Source organism: Harpia harpyja, chromosome Z, assembly GCF_026419915.1.
Source record: "Harpia harpyja isolate bHarHar1 chromosome Z, bHarHar1 primary haplotype, whole genome shotgun sequence".
Taxonomy (NCBI): Eukaryota; Metazoa; Chordata; class Aves; order Accipitriformes; family Accipitridae; genus Harpia; species Harpia harpyja.
In genome coordinates this window covers 41725042-41743076 of record NC_068969.1, presented here as the reverse complement: position 1 = coordinate 41743076, position 18035 = coordinate 41725042, and the positions used below count along the sequence as shown (strand labels likewise).

General features: G+C 39.5%; 1 protein-coding gene across 1 annotated transcript in view; it reads left to right on the top strand.

The window, feature by feature from the left end:
- LINGO2 (leucine rich repeat and Ig domain containing 2) overlaps nucleotides 1-18035 on the top strand; it is a 557882-nt gene that overhangs the window by 260286 nt on the left and 279561 nt on the right. Inside the window, exon 3 of the mRNA XM_052778680.1 lies at nucleotides 16671-16763. The gene's annotated coding sequence lies outside the window, so the exon portion shown is untranslated. The remainder of the gene's footprint in view (nucleotides 1-16670; nucleotides 16764-18035) is intronic.

Here is an 18035-nt window from a genome sequence, read left to right as displayed (position 1 = left end):
TGGGTGAAGTCTTAGGGAACAGTGCATCTTGCTGTGTGGGGCGATGACAACATATCCAGTAACTTCTTGAAAGCCTGACATGCATACAAATATATAAAGGGATTATATACATGTACATGTGTGTGTATACATAAAGGTGTGTGCATGTGAAGTATGCGGTACAGATACAAACTTTGTTTCACCAAAATACGAGTATCCTAGATGTTCCATGTAGGATTTCGCCTGCATGCCAGTTTTTTTGCTAAGCTCTCTGGCAATGTGAGATGAGTTAGCTAGCAAATGACAGTCAGATTTGGAGAAGCACAGGAGCATTTTCAGATGTTTTGGCACTTCTCTGAATTGGACAGTAAAAGCAGCAAAGCTCACTGAGAGCCAAGTATCCGATTCCTTCTCATGCCGCTGTCTCAGCTAGAAGTAGGGATATTGCAGAAAAATGGCAAAACCAACTACCTGATATTCAGCAATGTTTATAGTAACATTAAAGCATGTTTGCATGTGTATGTATCCAAACATACATGTGGAATTTGATTTGAAGGCATTGTTTCTTTAAAAAGAAATGAGAAATTGCATACCTGTGGCAAAAATAGTATTATCAACACATTGTGTTGATGTATACATGTATACTTTGAAGCACAAAACATCTGCTATGACTGGAGTGGTAAATCCTATTTGAGAATATTTAATTCCTTAAATACCAACTCACAGATCTGAGCCATTTATTTCTATTTAAAGTTATTTATCAGAGCAATCATAAAAAACAAGTCAGTCTTACAGTTCACAAATGAGAAACAGGCCACAGCCAATTGATAGTTCAATTTGAAGGCCAGATCTATTGACAGCAAAGAAGAGTGAATTCTGCTCACATCTGGATAATTATGATCTCATTGAGCAAAACATTTTCCCCATGCATTTTGACATTGTGGGAGAAAGATGATCGAGAGCACCCAGCAAGCTTCCCACCACTACAGTAGACTTCTAGAAATGGATATCACTGCACAGTTTATCACAAAGAAATTTTCATGCCAGATTGCTATTGCCAGGAAATATTATCTGAATATCTTTAATAACTAGCACAAGTAGACTGAAAAGAATGGAATGTTTGCTTAATTATGTTTCAGTTAATATTTTAAGAATATAATCTGGGAAAAATTCATTAATTTTTTATTCTTAGGTTCAGAAAGGGATAAGTTTCAAAAGGACAATTTTTAACACTTTTACACTGCGCTTTGTGTTGCTGGGAAATTTTTTCCTACTGTGATTTTGTGATTCATGGTAGCTATGAGCAGCCATTGCCTAAAGAATTTATAAATGTTTCATATGTGCCAGCATGCAATTACAGTGATGTAAACAGCTTTAATTATGATTCTAGCATAACATAAAAATTAAAGATCTTTCCAATTAAAAAGGTAGTCATATACATATTTTGGAACAATATTAGTGGGGATATAGAGTGTTTTTATTCTAAACTTCAAAGGCTGATATTTCTACAAAAGTCTGAAGGCAGGAGAGCATGAAGAATTCTTTAGTATAACATTGTGACAAATGTATATTATTTTAAATTAATCCTTTTTTTTTTTTCCCCTTTGTATGTGGATGTGATAGGTTGACCCTGCCTCGAAGCCAGGTGCCCACCAAAGCCACTCTATCACTCCCCTCCTCAGCTGGACAGGGGAGGGAAAATATAACAAAAGAATCATGGGTCAAGATAAGGACAGTTTAATGAAGCGAAAGCAAAGGTCGCACAGGAAAGCAAAGAAAACAAATGATGTTATTATCTACTTCCCATCAACAGGCGACTTCTGGCCACTTTCTGGGAAGCAGGGCTTCAGTACACTTAGGGCTTGCTCCGGAAGCCAAACATAAATAACAAATGCTCCCACTTCCTCCTCCCTTTACTTAGTTTTTATTGCTGAGCTGACATCACATGGTCTGGAATATCCCTTTGGACAGTTTGGGTCAGCTGTCCTGGCTGTGTCCCCTCCCAACTTCTTGCCCAGCCCCAGCCTGCCAATGAGGGGGGTAATGTTGAAGAGACAGCCTTGATGCGGTGGGAGCACTGCTCAGCAGCCGCCAAAACACTGGTGTGTTACCAATTCCTTTCTAGCTACCAATACAGAGCACAACACTATGAGGGCTGCTATGGGGAGAATTAACTCCATCTCACCCAGACCCAATACAGTGGAATACAAGCTGGAATGTACATTTATGATGCCTGAAAATATTTATGTGTTACTTTATTGTGCTCCTTCTGAGTGAGAAAAGCTATGAAAATCCTGCTCAATCATGTCCTCCGATCTCTGACTTGTTAACAAGAGTAAGGGTCACCTAGTCTTTTAGATAGTATCACAGGTTCTGAATGACTTCCTTATTAACATTAGTTTCAAATGGAAAAAATGGGGTTTTTTACTTTGCTGTTCCAATATAAACCAGTGAACAGTATTGTTGAGTGCTGTGAAAAAAACTGCTGTATTTCTTCCCTACAGTCACATGTTGTCTTCCATGGGACTAATTAGTTCTTTTCTTCTGAAAACATTTTTTTTTACCCAAATTAAAATTTTGTTAAATAAAATAATAGTTTACAGAAAAATCTGACATTATCAGAAATTATTCCTCTGAGATCTGCTGAACATACACAGTGACTATACTCAGAGCCTCGCACTCTTTCTGGAAGTACTGCTGTTAATGTATTTGTGCAATATTTCTGATGCTTTCAAGAGGCATTAGACTGATTCACTGTGCCCACGTATATCAGTATATTATGTACGCAGTGGGAATGATGTTTCAGAATTGATTTTATGATATATGCCATCTATAGACAACTGATACCTGAACAGTAAATCCAATGCATTCTTCAATTTCATATATGTGCAATTCCTACACATATGATATTGAAGCACTGCACAGTACATGCCCATCTCTTTCTGGTGCAAATGAGGGCAACTCTGATTGTCCCTAAAACAAAGATGCTCCTAATATGGGGCATGCATCTTTCGGTCCTGATCCTATGTTCTGGTCTGACTGATGTGAATCTGACACACCATTTAAGGTCTATGGAACTTTTCACAGTGTAAGGATGAAGAAATTATGTCCAGAGTTTGTAAACTAACCTTTAAATTTTGTTTGGTATTTATTGTATGTTATGATATAAATGCAAATTACTGTCATTAGAAACTTTTAAAGATTAATATACCCAAGAAAAAAGTTAGAAATGGCTTAGTGTACCTGGGGATTAAATAGATAACCTTTTTTAATAGGCGCTACACCATTCCTAGCTCTGATATTCAGAGCTTGAAGGCAGATTATATTGGAATAATATCTTATTTGGATTAGGTGGGAGACCATTGCACACTTAAGGGTTGGGGTTTTTTGAGGCAAGACTGACGCTGACTGTTGCAAAACAGAATAGACACAAGTACATCTTGGAAGAGAGGGTTTTTCTCCCATACATTTAGCTCATTAACTGAAAAGATCTTTGTGAAAAACAAACATAAGCAGTTTTCACATATCATTGTGCTATGAATATAAATTGCAATTTCAAATCATTCTGGCAGCCTGCTGATTTTCTTTGAGATTTCTCCAGGACTGTTTAATGTTAATCCATCTGGGTACAGGAAAAAAAGTCAATAAAGCTGGTGCAAAGAGGTGGAAATTACACCTTCCTGTGTTAGCAACAACTTACCCCCTAAGAAGAACTTATTTTCAGCAGTTTTTGCTAGGAACTTTGACAAGGATGGAGGAACCCAATTACAATCACCAGAGGACATCTGCTAGTTAGTTTTGCAGCAGACAGATGCAGAATTTCTGCATGCTTCAGGTGCCTTCAATTGCCCTTTTATGCTTCTTACCCATTTCATGAGTAGAATTGCAGCTGCTGAATATACTCACAATCTGGCTGCTGGCCTGGGGTAGGTGAGGAGCAGAGAATGAGGAACTCCACCTGGCTTTCTGCTAGCACGTGCTGGTGTGGTCTACGGCAAAATCTGTTACATGCTCAGCATGGGGAGCTCACAGAGAAATTCTGAACTAAATAGAATTTTGTACCACGGGTGTTTTACAGGACAAACTGAGTGGTCCAAATGTTTTCCAGTAAAAATTAATTTTAAAAAAATCACACTGAAGAAAGAAATGGAAGCATCTGATGATGCTCTGTGGCTGTAAACTGGGTTTTCTCCAAAGCCAGGGCTCACCCTTTCCTGCCTGCTCCTTTACTAAGGAACTCAGGTCAGTCACAAGAAATTTTGTACCAAAATTGATAAATGACAATGTTAACCCAATGACTGGTCCTTGATCTTTGGTGGGACAGTAGCTGCAGTCACTGGGGAGGTCCTGGGATTTTCAGAAGAGAAAATTGATTTGGAATCTGATGTGAATGGTTGCAAAACAGAAGAGGAACAAGTACGTCTTTAAAGACAGTTTGTTTCCCATACCCTTATCTCATTAACTAAGAAGGTCTTTGCGAAGAATACAAGCAAGCAGTGCTGTGTTTGGGATTTTCAGAAGAGCGTAAGACACAGCCAATGTGTCTATATGGTAGAAATGTATGAGCCCTGACTTTGGGGAAAATCTCATCCTCTCTCTCTAAGTAGCTTCCCATTTCACAGGGGTTTCAGAACATGCACATGTGTAGCCATCCTGTTCAACTCTTCTCACATAGGGATGGGATGTTACTCAAGTACAGCAACAGGACTTGAAACTCTTATTTTTCTTTTTCTGAATACAACTACCTGTTCTTATTAAGCAAGGGCTGCTCCCACTCTAGCAAAATAGCTCTTTGATATGGATCAACAGTCATTTTTTGAAAAGGATGTTTTATAAACATCTTCTGTATGAAAATCTTCCTTTTAATTCCATTATAGAAAGTATTGGGTTTTGGTTTCGTTTAGTTTTGTTGGGGTTGTTGGTTTTTTTTCTCAAATGTTAATTGCTGTAATCTTTTAACAAGTTTTGGAATCTTTGAAATACTGATATTTCTGTGTTCCAATTTTAAGCACTTCATGGAAACAGATCATAACAGTGTCAATTTCTACTTGCTGTCCAGTCACTGAACCTATGAAATGAATTCTTCCCTAAGTGGGAACACCTTGCTGTCAGTTTAGATCCTCTAAACTAAAACTGCAGTTTAAGGTTACAAGGGTCACAATGACTAATGGAGGACTCCAGGCTTTGGATTTATGAGTTACTTTGTGGAAAGGAAAAGCCTTTCTAGATTTTCAGCTTAAAAACTGAAAAGGCTTGGAAGATCCTTCAAGTAAGTTAATCACATCCTTAAAAAGATGGTTAATGTAATAATGTTTGGGGGAGCTGCTAACAGGCTTAGCTTAGTTTCAGGGAGGGAGGGAGAGAGAGGGAAGGAATAAGCTCAAAATACAGGCTGTTGGTTCTTATTAAACATAGCAAAAAAACCGCCTGTTTTCGTTGTGTATTTATTTAACCTTAGGTGTCTTCAAGTGATGGTATATTAAAATACTTACAGAAAAATAATACACACACATGCAGTGAACACCCTTCTCCTCTCCCAAACATAATACTGCAGGAACAGAGATTGGTTACCTGTTGTGATGGGTTAGCCTTGACTAAGGGCTGAACTCCCACCAAACTGCCTACTCACTCACCTTCCTCCAGCCCTTCTTCCCCTGCTCAGTTTCACTCCCAAATCCCCCCTCCCCCCTGAGCTGGTGGGGACTGGGTGGTTGCAGTCAGTCTGTAACAGTTTGCCTCTGCTGCTCCTTCCTCTTCATGCTTTTCCCACTCCAATGTGGGTCCTTCCCATGGGCTGTAGTCCTTCAGGAGCAAACTGCTCTGCCATGGGCTCTCCATGGGCTGCAGGGGAGTACTTGCTCTGGTGGTGCCTGGAGCAACCTCCTCCCCTCCTTATTCCCTGACCTTGGTGCTCGCACTTCTGTTTTTCTCACTTTTTGTTCCCTCCTCCTCTGCCTGTGTGGTGTTTTCTGCCTTTTCTTAAGTATGTTTCCCCAGAGGTGCCACCACATGGTTGACGGGCTCAGCTTTGGCCAGTGGTGGTTCCGCTGAAGATGTCTGGACCTGCCATTTACACCAACACAGCTGGGTTTGGGTTGGTCATATGGAAGGAGAGAAGAGAACTCCAGGTTCAACCACTGAGCTGGGTGTGCTCTTTTGGGAGACTCCTGGCCCTCTGAGGCAGACCCTTAGTACCAATGGCATTTGTCTCTAGGAAACAGTCTGTAGCTCCTCTTCCTGCTTCTCAGGGCTCCCCAGGTCAGCCAGCTGGCTTCCCTGGCAATGGCAGCCTTTCTTGGGGGCAAAGCTGTGTGCTCTTCCCCGCCTGAGCTCAGCTGGGGCTCTGACCTTGGCTAGTAAGGAGACCTAGAAACAAATGCCTTCCCTCCCCTATAAACCACTCTTTCAGGGCACCATGTTGCTTAACTGTTAACATGGCGTCAGGAAGCCTGCTGGTTTACACAGCCTTGACACACTCTTCCAAGTGGGATTTTTCTGAAATAACTGCCAGGGTGCTGTGGGGACTGGGGGCTGCTGGAGACCGGACTGTCATGGCTGGCAGGGCAGGACCTGGCAGCCAGAACCGTCCCACCGCCCTACCAGGGAGCAGGGCCCATGGGGGGCAGCCCTAGCACCAGGCAGCAGGCACATCCCTAGGGATGGTGATGGACAAGGCTGGGACAGGATGTCTGCCTGTGGGTGGGGGCAAGATCAGGCCCGGAGTGGTTGTGCATGTGGGATTCCAGTGCCAGAGCCTCAGCAGAAAACAGCTCCCAGGATTCGGGGTCAGCCCGCCCATAGCATTTACACAGCCCTAGTCACTTTGGTGAGCAAAAGACAAAAATAATGAGAGAACTTTTAAGGAAAAAGAAACAGAAACAAAAACAGGTGAAACTGAAGCATTACAAAGTTAAATATTCTATTTGTTCATTTTTCTGTCTATATGTGAACGAGTTGAATACAAATTTAGCCAAAGAGCTTTCTTAACACCTCAGGAAAGATTCCTTCTCTTCTTAGAGCCTGACCGCAGATTTTAAAGAAATTCTGTGTTTCACAACAACATGTTTGTGTGATCTCAAAAGAGGATTTTCTTTTCCTATCACTAAGTTGCCTGAGAAATATTTCCCTCTTTATATATGATTAAGAAGTCTTTTCATAAAATGAATCCCTTTAAAATTAAAATACCTACTCCTTACTGAGCATGGAGTACAGGTGAAGATGGGTAACCAGAGTGGTCGGCTTTGATTTCTCTCCTGTAATCATGGGTAGAAAGGGGCAGTGATGGTGCTTTGAACCATTCAGGCTCACTGAGCCAGAAGAGAGGAGACAATAGGAGGAAAGAGAAGTTGCAAGAGTATGTTTTAGATATTTGACCTTGAGAGATACAGCATGAACTCTTCCCCTCAGATATGGTTCCTTCCCTGAGCTGTTTCCAGGGTAAGATAGCAGTAGAGCACCCTTCTGGTAAATCTAGATACAAAAGTGCAATGTAGTATTTAATTAGTTGTAAATTCATTTTTAATATAGTGCTTTTTGTGCAGCTTTGCCTTTAGATACTCTAATATTATCACTGAGCGATTCACTAAAAATGGTAAAAGTGCTGAGGGGTAGCAAGCACCTCCTGTATTAATAGTTCCATTCTACCTGAACATGGTAGATGTTCTAATACATGGTAGATGAACTAATAAATAATTAGTTCACAATTCACCATAAACCTAAAAGATCTTTTTTGCAAGTACCACCAGGCACATGTTGGAAATAGCACAGTCCTTTCCTGGAAAGCTTTGTGTAATCTCAGTCAGGTTCTAGAAAATTGAAAATTACTGTTAGATAATTTGAAAGAAGTTCCAGTCTTTGTTAGGAATGTAAATGATGCTAATCGTGGTATGTCTGTTGGTATATTTTTACCCGGACTGAATTCCTGTGCAGTCTCTCTGTGGCCTTAAGTTACTCAGGAGTGACTGTTTCATTACCTTTCATATGTGACATCTGTCAAAGGCCAATTTTGCAGTAGAAGATTTATTATTCTATGTAGTTTATTCCTCTTACATCCTCAGAGTGGTTTTACTTAAGACATAGCTAGTTAAGCTCATTAAAACTGTTATATTCAAAGGAGTTCACGCCAAATATTTAACTATTAAGTACCTAAAATTATTATGGGTGGATTTTCCAAGTTTTTTGTGGGGTAAAAAAGGGACCTGAAATATACTGTCCTTAGGAGGCATGAAGAGAATTATATCCAGATCCCCCTTAGAGAAGGGAGGGATTTTGCATGGCCTTCTCGATCTTGCCTTTCCACACAGCAAGTGGGTGATCATCAGGATTTCCTGAAGGTTGATTCTTTTCTTCTTGCTGCTTTCTCAGTGTATAACCACAGAAGCTGATGTCACCTATGTAGTCTGCTTGAAGTGAATGGTAATGTCCATGCATAGTTTATTTCCAAATGCTGTCAATTATATATACTATTTTCATCAAGGTAAAGATTCCTCTTTCATTGGGGAATCCATGATAACACTGGGCTTTTGGGTTTCCTTTTTATTTATTTTATTTTCCCCTTTTTTTTTAATTGAGATCCTTAATTATTTTCAGTGGTTGAAAGTACCATTTTTGCTAATACATTACATAAGTGTAAACTGTTCCTGGTAGTCCTAACATAATTGCATTAGAAATCATTTGTGTTTAAAATGTGACAAGTTGCAAGTGCATAGAATACTTTTGACTCTGTAGAAGAACAGTCTGAGTTTTTTCAGTTTTTAAGCAACATAAAATGAAAGAACAATTTAAGAATTACAGGTTTAAAACACCTTTTTAAATGTTAAGCCAAATTTATCTGTCTTATGTAACACTCAAACAAGTCTCTGTAGTCTCAGGCAAGTTTAGAAAAACAAAATTGAAAGCTAGTTTTACTGCTGGTTTTGTTGAACCAGGAACTTTTGTGCTGCCTGTGTCCGGTGCTTATATTTCCCATTTCTCCACCCATAAATCACCTTGGTCCAATACCTGTTGCTTTCCTGCCCAGCGCTGTTCTGACCTGCTTTGATGTGGCTGCTACCAGTGTAAACAGTTGCTGTGTGGCTTTCAGTGAATTAAGTTAGCAACACCTCAGAGTGACCTGTGTGTCATGCATTGCTGTGGATGCTACAAAGCACATGGCAGTTCATAACTACTCCATCTGTGGGGGCAGCAGATCTAAAAAGGAGTAAAATATTTCTTTTTTTTTTCCATGGTACAGTGTATTGCTAAATCATGGAAGTCATTCTCCCGAGGGTGTGTGGAGTCCAGAGCAGGGTCCTCCATAAAAGAGGATAGACAAATTCATGGAGAATAGGTCTACAAGTGACTCTTAAATGCAGTGAAAAAGATTTAGTGTCTAGCTACTTCTGGTTGTCAGAAGCTGGGAGTATAGTAAAGCAGGAAATTAGCTTTAGTCTTTCCGTGGTTCAGAAACTCCTTCCCTTTACTCACTGCAACCTGTTACTGGCAGTAGGTAATGGGGCAGGCAGTCTGATTTAGGCAAATCTTGTGTTCACCTGGGACTATAGTCTGGGCTCCATGAGTGAGCAGTATTTATAATAATTTAAAATATTCCTTTCCTATTTTAAATCTGAATTCAATTTTAATTTAAATCTAATTTATTGCTTTATCTTTATATTTACTTTGGCTGTTGTTTGTTAGGCTGGTGAAAAGTATGTCAGTTCTTCATTTCAAATAAGTATTTCAGACTTAGCCCTGAAATTGTTAGTAGTAAGCAGCACATTTTTTTGAGCCAGGAATAGCTCCAAGGTATATTCAGCTGATCAAACTAGTCAAATTCATTGTTTTACCAACTGCTTTCATACTGTTTCTGGAACTTGGACTAATTTTAGAGCTTAGAGATGAATTATCAATTCACAGTGCATGCTCACCAGATGCTGCTGACACGTGAATAAAACAGCAACAGAGTCAGGCTGAAAACAATTCTTGAAGATCACCTTGTCCCTTCAGTATTAAAGACTAAGCTAAACAAGAGAAGTAACATATTCATTCACCCCATGCCATTATTCAATTAGCCAAGCTAAGGATGTACATAATACTGTAGAAGAGTTTTATTGGTTTGAGTCACAGTCCCCATAATTTAGCAAACAAATTGTGTAATTCTGACAGGTGATTCCATCAGACTGCTTGTAGTGAAAGTTTCCCAATGCTGGACTCGGTTATTTACAAATTATACAGCTTATTTCCATGCATTTTGTGAGTCCATCAGCTGAGTGTTCTGCAGAAGATGAAGATATATTTTTCCTGCAAAAAGATGTATGTCTTTTTGCAAGCCAGTAAACCTGTTCTAAAATAAGCTACTGTCCCAGCCACTCCATACTGTTTTTTCCATGCCCGTTCAGTGTAAGACAGTGCATGATGCAAAGGGCAAGAATGGATAGCACACAGAGTCCATCCTACATAGGTAAAGCTCAGATCTGAATACAGTCATGTTCATTCCTTCTTATTTTTTTTTCCTCCTGCCAGTGATACACTGTGTGGTTTTTTTAAGCCATAGACAGAAACACCTTAAACAAAAGGGGAGTTTGAAAGCCAGCTACCCAAATTTCTGATTCTCAAACTATCTCATAGTGTGTCTTACCATTAGGACAGTCCCCTCAGGAGAAAAAAAATCTGAAACAAAGGTGTGACTCCTGTCAGGATGAAGAGACGAGTGAGATTTTTCTTCCTAGAACCTGTAAAGTCTATTAAAAAATAGCTACTATGCCTAGCATTTTTTTTTAATCAAAGTGCCCATGCTTGTTTATTGTGCAGGATCCATTGCTACCTGTCTTTTATGTCTATAACAGTGATTGGCAGTGAAAACTGAACTGTGATTTAGCAGATCCATATAGTATGAAATATATGTTACTTTGTTCTTGTGCTCTTATTTTGCTGATAGAATGGCCACAGGGACTGTTGTCTTAAGTAGAGGAGACAAGGATAGAATCCAGTCAGCCAGCAAGAAGTTTGTTAAATAGCAAAACTGCAATAAACTGCTATAAAATCTGACTGGAAAATTTGTTCTCAGATACTATCTGAGATTTCAACTACTGTTATCATTTTCACTTTTATTTTGAATCATCTTCTGTCATTGTTTTCTAATCCTCTTTCTATCCTGCAAAACTTTCCCCCTTCTATGTATTTTTATAGTGGATGATTTCCCCCAGTAGTAGATCATGCCAGTTCCTAAAATATTTGCCTGAGAGCTTTTGATTCTCCTTTGGGAAAAGACATCAAAGAGTTATTATCTAATTGATTTTGTGTTTTGTCTTTTTCTTCCATGAAAAATGAGGGCATCACAACATAGAATAAGAAAAAAACATTTAAAATAAATTAAGACATAGCCTATAGCTTCACCAAGACCTATTCATATCCACTGTAAACATTTTATTAGGGTTTTTTCTCAAAGATGTTTACTTAATAGGAATGTTGGGGGTTTAGTTTTGGTTTTGTTTTACCTAAAGTGTCAAGAGATTTGAACATTGAAATACAGTGACATAGATCACTAGAATATAGAGACTGAATAAATTGTCCAACCGAAATGGGAAGCTTTGAAACTCCCTCAAGATTTATGGTTAGGCAGACTCCATTCTTTCTGAGTTAAGGCTGAAAAACTAACAACTTAACTGCAAGCATATGGATTCCCTGTGCTGCCATTTCAAATTATTCTTAACTCAAACAAATTAGTCAATTTCTGAAAAGTGAGATGGGCAGATCTTCAGTTATCTTAATTATTTTGTCAAATGTGGATCTATACAATTTTATATTGCTATGTGAATAAAGGAGAGGTCAGAGTTCTGATAATTTTATAAATCTGTCAATTACAATTCCCAGTGAAATCAACTGGATTTCCACATAAAAGGTGAAGAGAAAGTACATTGATACATGTCAACAACATGTTCCAAACCCATAATCTTATAATGATTTTTTTTGTTAGTTATCAAAATGTGTTTAAGTTTGCAGCAAAACTACTGAGAACAGAAATAGGACCATGCAGTGAAAAGAAAAGAGGGAAAAAATGCCTGCCTGCAATGACTAATAATACTGCAGTTGCAAGACAGTGCCGTTAAAATAGCATTCTAGTGGAAGAATCACCAGGAATTTTAGGAACTTGTGATATTATTTCTTTGATAATTGTTTTAGAAGGAAATTGTGAAATCTTCTGTGTGTTTTTGTAGTAAAACACAAGCCCTTTTATCTTCAGTTAGAGGGCCTACTTCATGTTTCTAATGATGTCCCCATCCCTGGAACTGTTCAAGGCCAGGTCGGATGAGGCTTTGAACAACCTGGTCTAGTGGAAGGTGTCCCTGCCCATGGCAGGGGGGTTGGAACTAGATCATCTTTAAGGTTCCTTCCAACCCAAACCATTCTACGTTTCTATGATTCTTTGAAGAAAGAAATTTGGCTAATTATCACATTGCCTGAAGTTTCATTCATCTACTTGCAAACCGTAATAGATTGGCTGGCAAACAAAAAGCCTGATGAATATTTCCAAGTCTGTATCTTTAGTTGATTTATTTACATTGTGCAGACCAAAAGTGCTACCTTTCATAAATGTAAGACAGCCAGTTCCTGAGTTAGGGTGGATGTTAAATGCTGAGGCCAGCACAATTCCATGTCACCTCTTTCTCAGTAGCCAAGTAGTTCAGTAATATTTTCAAGATGAGTTAATTATCCTGCTACTTATCACAGAATTCATAAGCCCAAACTATCCAGTCTCTGTTATCACTGCTACTATGCAACCAGGGTCATAGTGCGCACTAAAAATCATTCCAATCTCTAGAATATTTCTTACGCATCTTCCCATTCAGTTAACTCCCTTTATCCAGATTTCAGAGTACAAAAAATAGATCTGAATTTTGCATTGGACCTCATTAGGTTTGTCACCTTGCAATTTTTTAAATAGATTTCTAGAGTCTGGTTGTTCCCATAGGTCTGTGGAACCTTACATTACAGTGCAAAATGGATATAAATGGGATGGATGTAATTCACTGCTGTTTTGTGTTTGCTTTTAAGTAGCAGTAACTGATTTCTTCTAGAACGTGGTAATAAAGAACTAATTGTGGTGATAATTTGTTTGCATTAATTCATGCAGTAAAATTCACTTTTTAGTGAATTCAGGCTGCCTTTATTGTTTGTCATGTGGTAGTTGACAGCCCATGAGCTGGATTCAGCTTACAAGATGTTTCTGTTTGACTTGCCACCTTTTATATGTGAAAGGAAGCAAAGAGTTATTCCATTGCTCAGACTAGCAAAAGCCAAAGGATTTATATCGCACCATAAAGAGGTTGGAGAGGGGTAGTGGCACTGCTGGTAGCCGGGAAGAAGAAAGGTCCCCACACCCTTGCTGCCTTACATTGGTTGCACCATGAACCCAGTGCTCTCAGTGAGACAATCAATGCTCTTCATCTTACCTGCTTCCTTCCCCAACTCCTCAGACTTCATCTTTGCAACAGTGGTGCGCCTCAAAGTGGCATGATAGGGAGGTCAGTGGGAAGGATATATAGCTGCTTGCAAGGGAATCCTCCAATGCTGCCACAAGAGGAAACTTAGCAGAGCTTTCTGGAAAAGGCACTGCTCCTTGGCTATTGGAAGAGCAAGGATGGGCCTGAGTTTAGCATCTCCACAAAGAGGAAAAAAGGTCCAGCAAAGCCTGACCTTGTTTCCACACAGCTGAAGGCAACCCTTGGCTGCCCTTGCATGCTAAGCATCTGTATGTAGGATGAACCAAAAGTCTACTGTTGTCAGTGAGATCTAGGTGACAGTTAGTGATGTCTGGAGAAAGACTTGCCTCACTGTAAAGCTTTGTCATGCTTGACCAACTTGATAAACTTCTATGATGAAATGACTGGCATGGTAGACAAGGGGAGAGCAGTGGATATGGTCTGCCTGGACTTCATTAAGGCCTTTGACACTGTCTCCCATAAGATCCTTATAGAGAAGCTGTTGATGTGTAGGCTGCATGTGCAGACAGTGAGGTGGATTTAAAACTGTCTGAACAGCTGGGCTCAGATGATGGTGATCAGCTGCATGAAGTCTAAGTGGAGGCCAGTAACTAGTGATGTACACAGTGGTCAGTACTTGGTCTAATCCTGTTTAACATCTTCATTAATGATCTCAGTGATGGGACAGAATGTACCCTCAGCAAGTTTGCTGATGACGTGAAACTGGGAGAAGTAGCTGATACACCAGAGGATCATGCTGCCATCCAGAGGGACCTCAACAGGCTAGAGAAATGGTCTGACAGGAACCTCCTGAAGTTTAACAAGGGAAGTGCAACATCCTGCCCCATGGGGAGGAACAACCCCAGGCACCAGTATATGCTGGAGCCCACCCAACACCCAGCTGGAAAGCAGCTGGGCAGAGAAGGACCTGGGGGACCTGGTGGACACCTAGTTGAACATGAGCCAGCAGTGTGCCCTTGTGGCAAAGAAGGTGAATGGTATTCTGGTCTGGCTTAGGAGGGGTGTTGCCAGCAGGTCAGAGGGAGGTGATCCTTCCCCTCCACTCAGCACTGGTGAGGCCACACCTGGAGTACTGTGTCCAGTTCTGAGCTCCTCCGTACAAGAGACACATGGACATACAAAGTCCAACAAAGGGCCACAAAGATGATGAAAGGACTGAAGCATTTCTCCAGTGAGGAAAGGTTGAACAAGCTGGGACTGTTTAGCCTGGAGAAGAGGAGGCTCAGAGGGATCTTATCAATGTATATGATGGATATAATGGAGCCAAGGTACTTGCAGTGCTGCCCATTGACAGGAAAAGAGGAAATGGGCACAAAGTGAAACACAGGAGGTTCCTTGTGGACATAAGGTAGCACTTTTTACTGCGAGGGTGACCGAGCATTGCCACAGGTTGCCCAGAGAGGTGCTGGAGTCTCCATCCTTGGAGATATTCAAAAGCCATCTGGACATGGTCCTGGGCAACTTGCTTTAGGTAGCCTGCTTGAGCAGAAGAGTTGGACCAGATTTCTTCCAGAGGTCCTTTGCAACCTCAACCATTCATTGATTCTGTAAAAGCAGATATGTTAGTTGACAGTCTAGTTTGTAAGCTCTGCTCTGTTTTGACATATCTCAATTGTCTATAATAGGAGCTTAGACACCTACATGTAGATGCCTAAATATAGGTATATTCTTGAACTCTATGAATCACATATTGTCTTGTTTTAGCATGAAGAGTAGCACAAGTATCTAATTTATTTGTTAAGGGATGTTACTTGAGCCAGTTAGCTTTCCTCTAGCTGTTATGTAATTTTCTCCATTTTGTTGAAATTGTTCCAGTTGTTTCTGATAAATGGAGTAGAAATTTATGTTCACATTTATAATCTCCATGTAATCTCAGGAAATCATTCCTGAGAAGGACCTTCTAACTGTTTGATACTTCTTTATCTCTAAAACATACAGTTCCTTCTCTAAGATCTGTGGTCATGGTCATCAGTTCTAACCAGTTTCTGTACCCCACTGCTCAGGCTTGTGTAAGACAAGATTATGCCATTTTTTATACTGGGCATTACTTCAAATATTGCCCTTATTTTATTTTTGTGGGTTTTTTTTACTTCTCTACCTTCCTGCTAAAATTTATTTCAAAATCTTAGCTTTCATTAAAAAAAGTTTCTAGTCTAAATGATGCAGAAATAAGTTAAAAATAAATGCCTTAAAAATAATACTTAGGAATGAATAACAAGTGTAAAACTAATTCTTAAAAGTGCAGTATTTTTAAAACATTTTCATTACATGACTTTTGCTGGAGTCTGATTGATGCCTCTGAGTGCTTGGAATTGACTGTGTTAGCAAAAAGTTGTGAATAAAATAATGTCTGAGCACAAATATTAAATGGTAAAGAGCAAGAGAAGGTGTTACTTCTGAGGCAGTGGTACTTTCCAAGGCCCTCCCTAGGATGCAGTTAGGTTACATAGAAGATCTGTAGGCAGAAGTTGCCCACGAGAAGAGGCAAATAAATGTTTGTGGTCCTCACAATTTGTAACTCTTATACAGTCATTCACCATCAGAAATACATGAGATATTTTGTGCTTTATTACACATACTCCAGAGATGCTGGAGAAGTAGATTATAACTTTTCCTGACATTTCTTTTTTTCAGTCTCGCTTATTTTTTTCATAAATAACTGGAGTCCTGATAACTTTGAAATTAATTGTATGGTGGTTTTACATCCTACTTGCCTGGGTATTTACTATGCGTTGGTGTATAAGATTTCTGATGAAGAAAGCTCATCACATTTTATTCTGCTACAATGACTTGCAGATTTGGTAGCTTCTTCATCAGCTGATACTGCACACATCTCCTTTTTCTTTAGTGGAGAGAGTGGAAATTACCTGATTCAAAATGCAGGATAAAATATGACACTACTGGAAATATTTTCATGAAGAAATAAAAGTTGTAGTGCCTTTAGGACTGTGCATTTGCCTCCTTTCAAACAAGATAGCACCTGCAGTAACTGACTCAGTTCCCCAAAACTCTGGCCCAAAAAGTGAGTCTACCTCTCTTCAGGTCTGAGTGTACTATTCTGCCATAGGCCAAAGCCAAAAACCTATCATGAACCACTCAGCTGCAGAACAGAGGTCCAAAATATGGGAGAGTAACAGCTGTAAGAAAACATAATGTCATTACAGCAATTTGTGTGTAAGGAGAGTAATTCTTGATTTGTTTGTTTTCCAGCTGTATTAGCTGCATTAAAGCAAGTACCTGTTTCTTGAGATGACCTTGCTTCACTAATATCTGTGGTTTGTAACAAGCTACAGTATTACAACTGTAAGTATACCTTTCCATTTTGATTTTAGCCTATTAAGAAAGTAATTCAGTGCCCACTTAAGATCTGGCAGGCTTGGCAGGCTTCAGGATGGTTCAAACTGAAAGGCTTGTTACATTAGAAATATTTCAGGTAAGCCTGGCCAAGTCTGAGCGAATGTCAGATTTACAAGCAGCTTTGTCGAAAACACAAATTTAACAAGCTGGAGAAGAAGAAAAAACCTTCTGAGCTGCATAACCTTAATTGTTATTCATAGCTGTAACAGATTAGAAAATAATACTTGAATTAACAGGCATTATTTTAACTGAGACTGTCTCTTTAATAATTAATTCCAACAGATAGAAAAAGGCATTCCAAAGCTGGAACTCTTCTTTCTTGTAGTCAAGTCTGCTTTCATTACTTTTCCCTTGATGTTGGATTATAGAGCAAAGTTAAAAAATAAAAGAAACCTCAAGCTAGGTTTTTAAATCCAGAGATAGGCAACAAATTTAAGTGCCCTGATTTCTGAAAAGCTGAGCCTCTGGCAACTTTCATTCACTTTAAAGGGAGCTGCCAGGGGCTCAGCACCTGAAAATAAGGTCAGTTATTGAGGCACTTCACTAAAGATTGATGATCCAGAGAGAGGAGATCCATAACCAGAGCACAGAATGATTGTACCCCTTTGGGAAGAGAGAAGATTCTGAACAGAAAAAGAGAGGCATATCCTTACTGTTACTAAGCAGTAAGTGCAGTATCCACAGGAGAAAGCAAAGTATTTCTATTTTATAAAATGTGTACATTGACTTTTGTTTCAGTTTTTTAAAAGAAAACAAAACAAAACAAAGAACAAAACACTGGAACAAAAGGTAGGGAATTTTAGGGAATAGCATGATTTGAAAAGTCAAAATCCAGACCCCAATATCATGGCTTTCCCTTTGGCTGGATGGTCTGCCTCTGAAGGGTGATACAACCCCATTCTTTTTCTCTTTTTTTTTGCCACATTCAGGTAGAAATGCTGCAGTTAGGTTTGGTCCTGGCAACAGCATGAATGTGGGATCAGGAGGTTCCATTAAAGCTAATTTTCCCTCTCTCTTAGCTGTCTCCTCAGGCTGAGTATAGCAGTACCATGATCTGTTTTGTCTGGGAAATTAAAAATGTTGAAAGGAGGGAAATAAAAAAGTGTTTCTAGCAGTCCTGTCAAGATACATTGCTCTGACCCTTCATTTCCTTTTGAGCTCCAGCATGTATTTTTTATCAGATTTTGCCTCTTAATTTTGAGTCTTCTGCATCTCCCC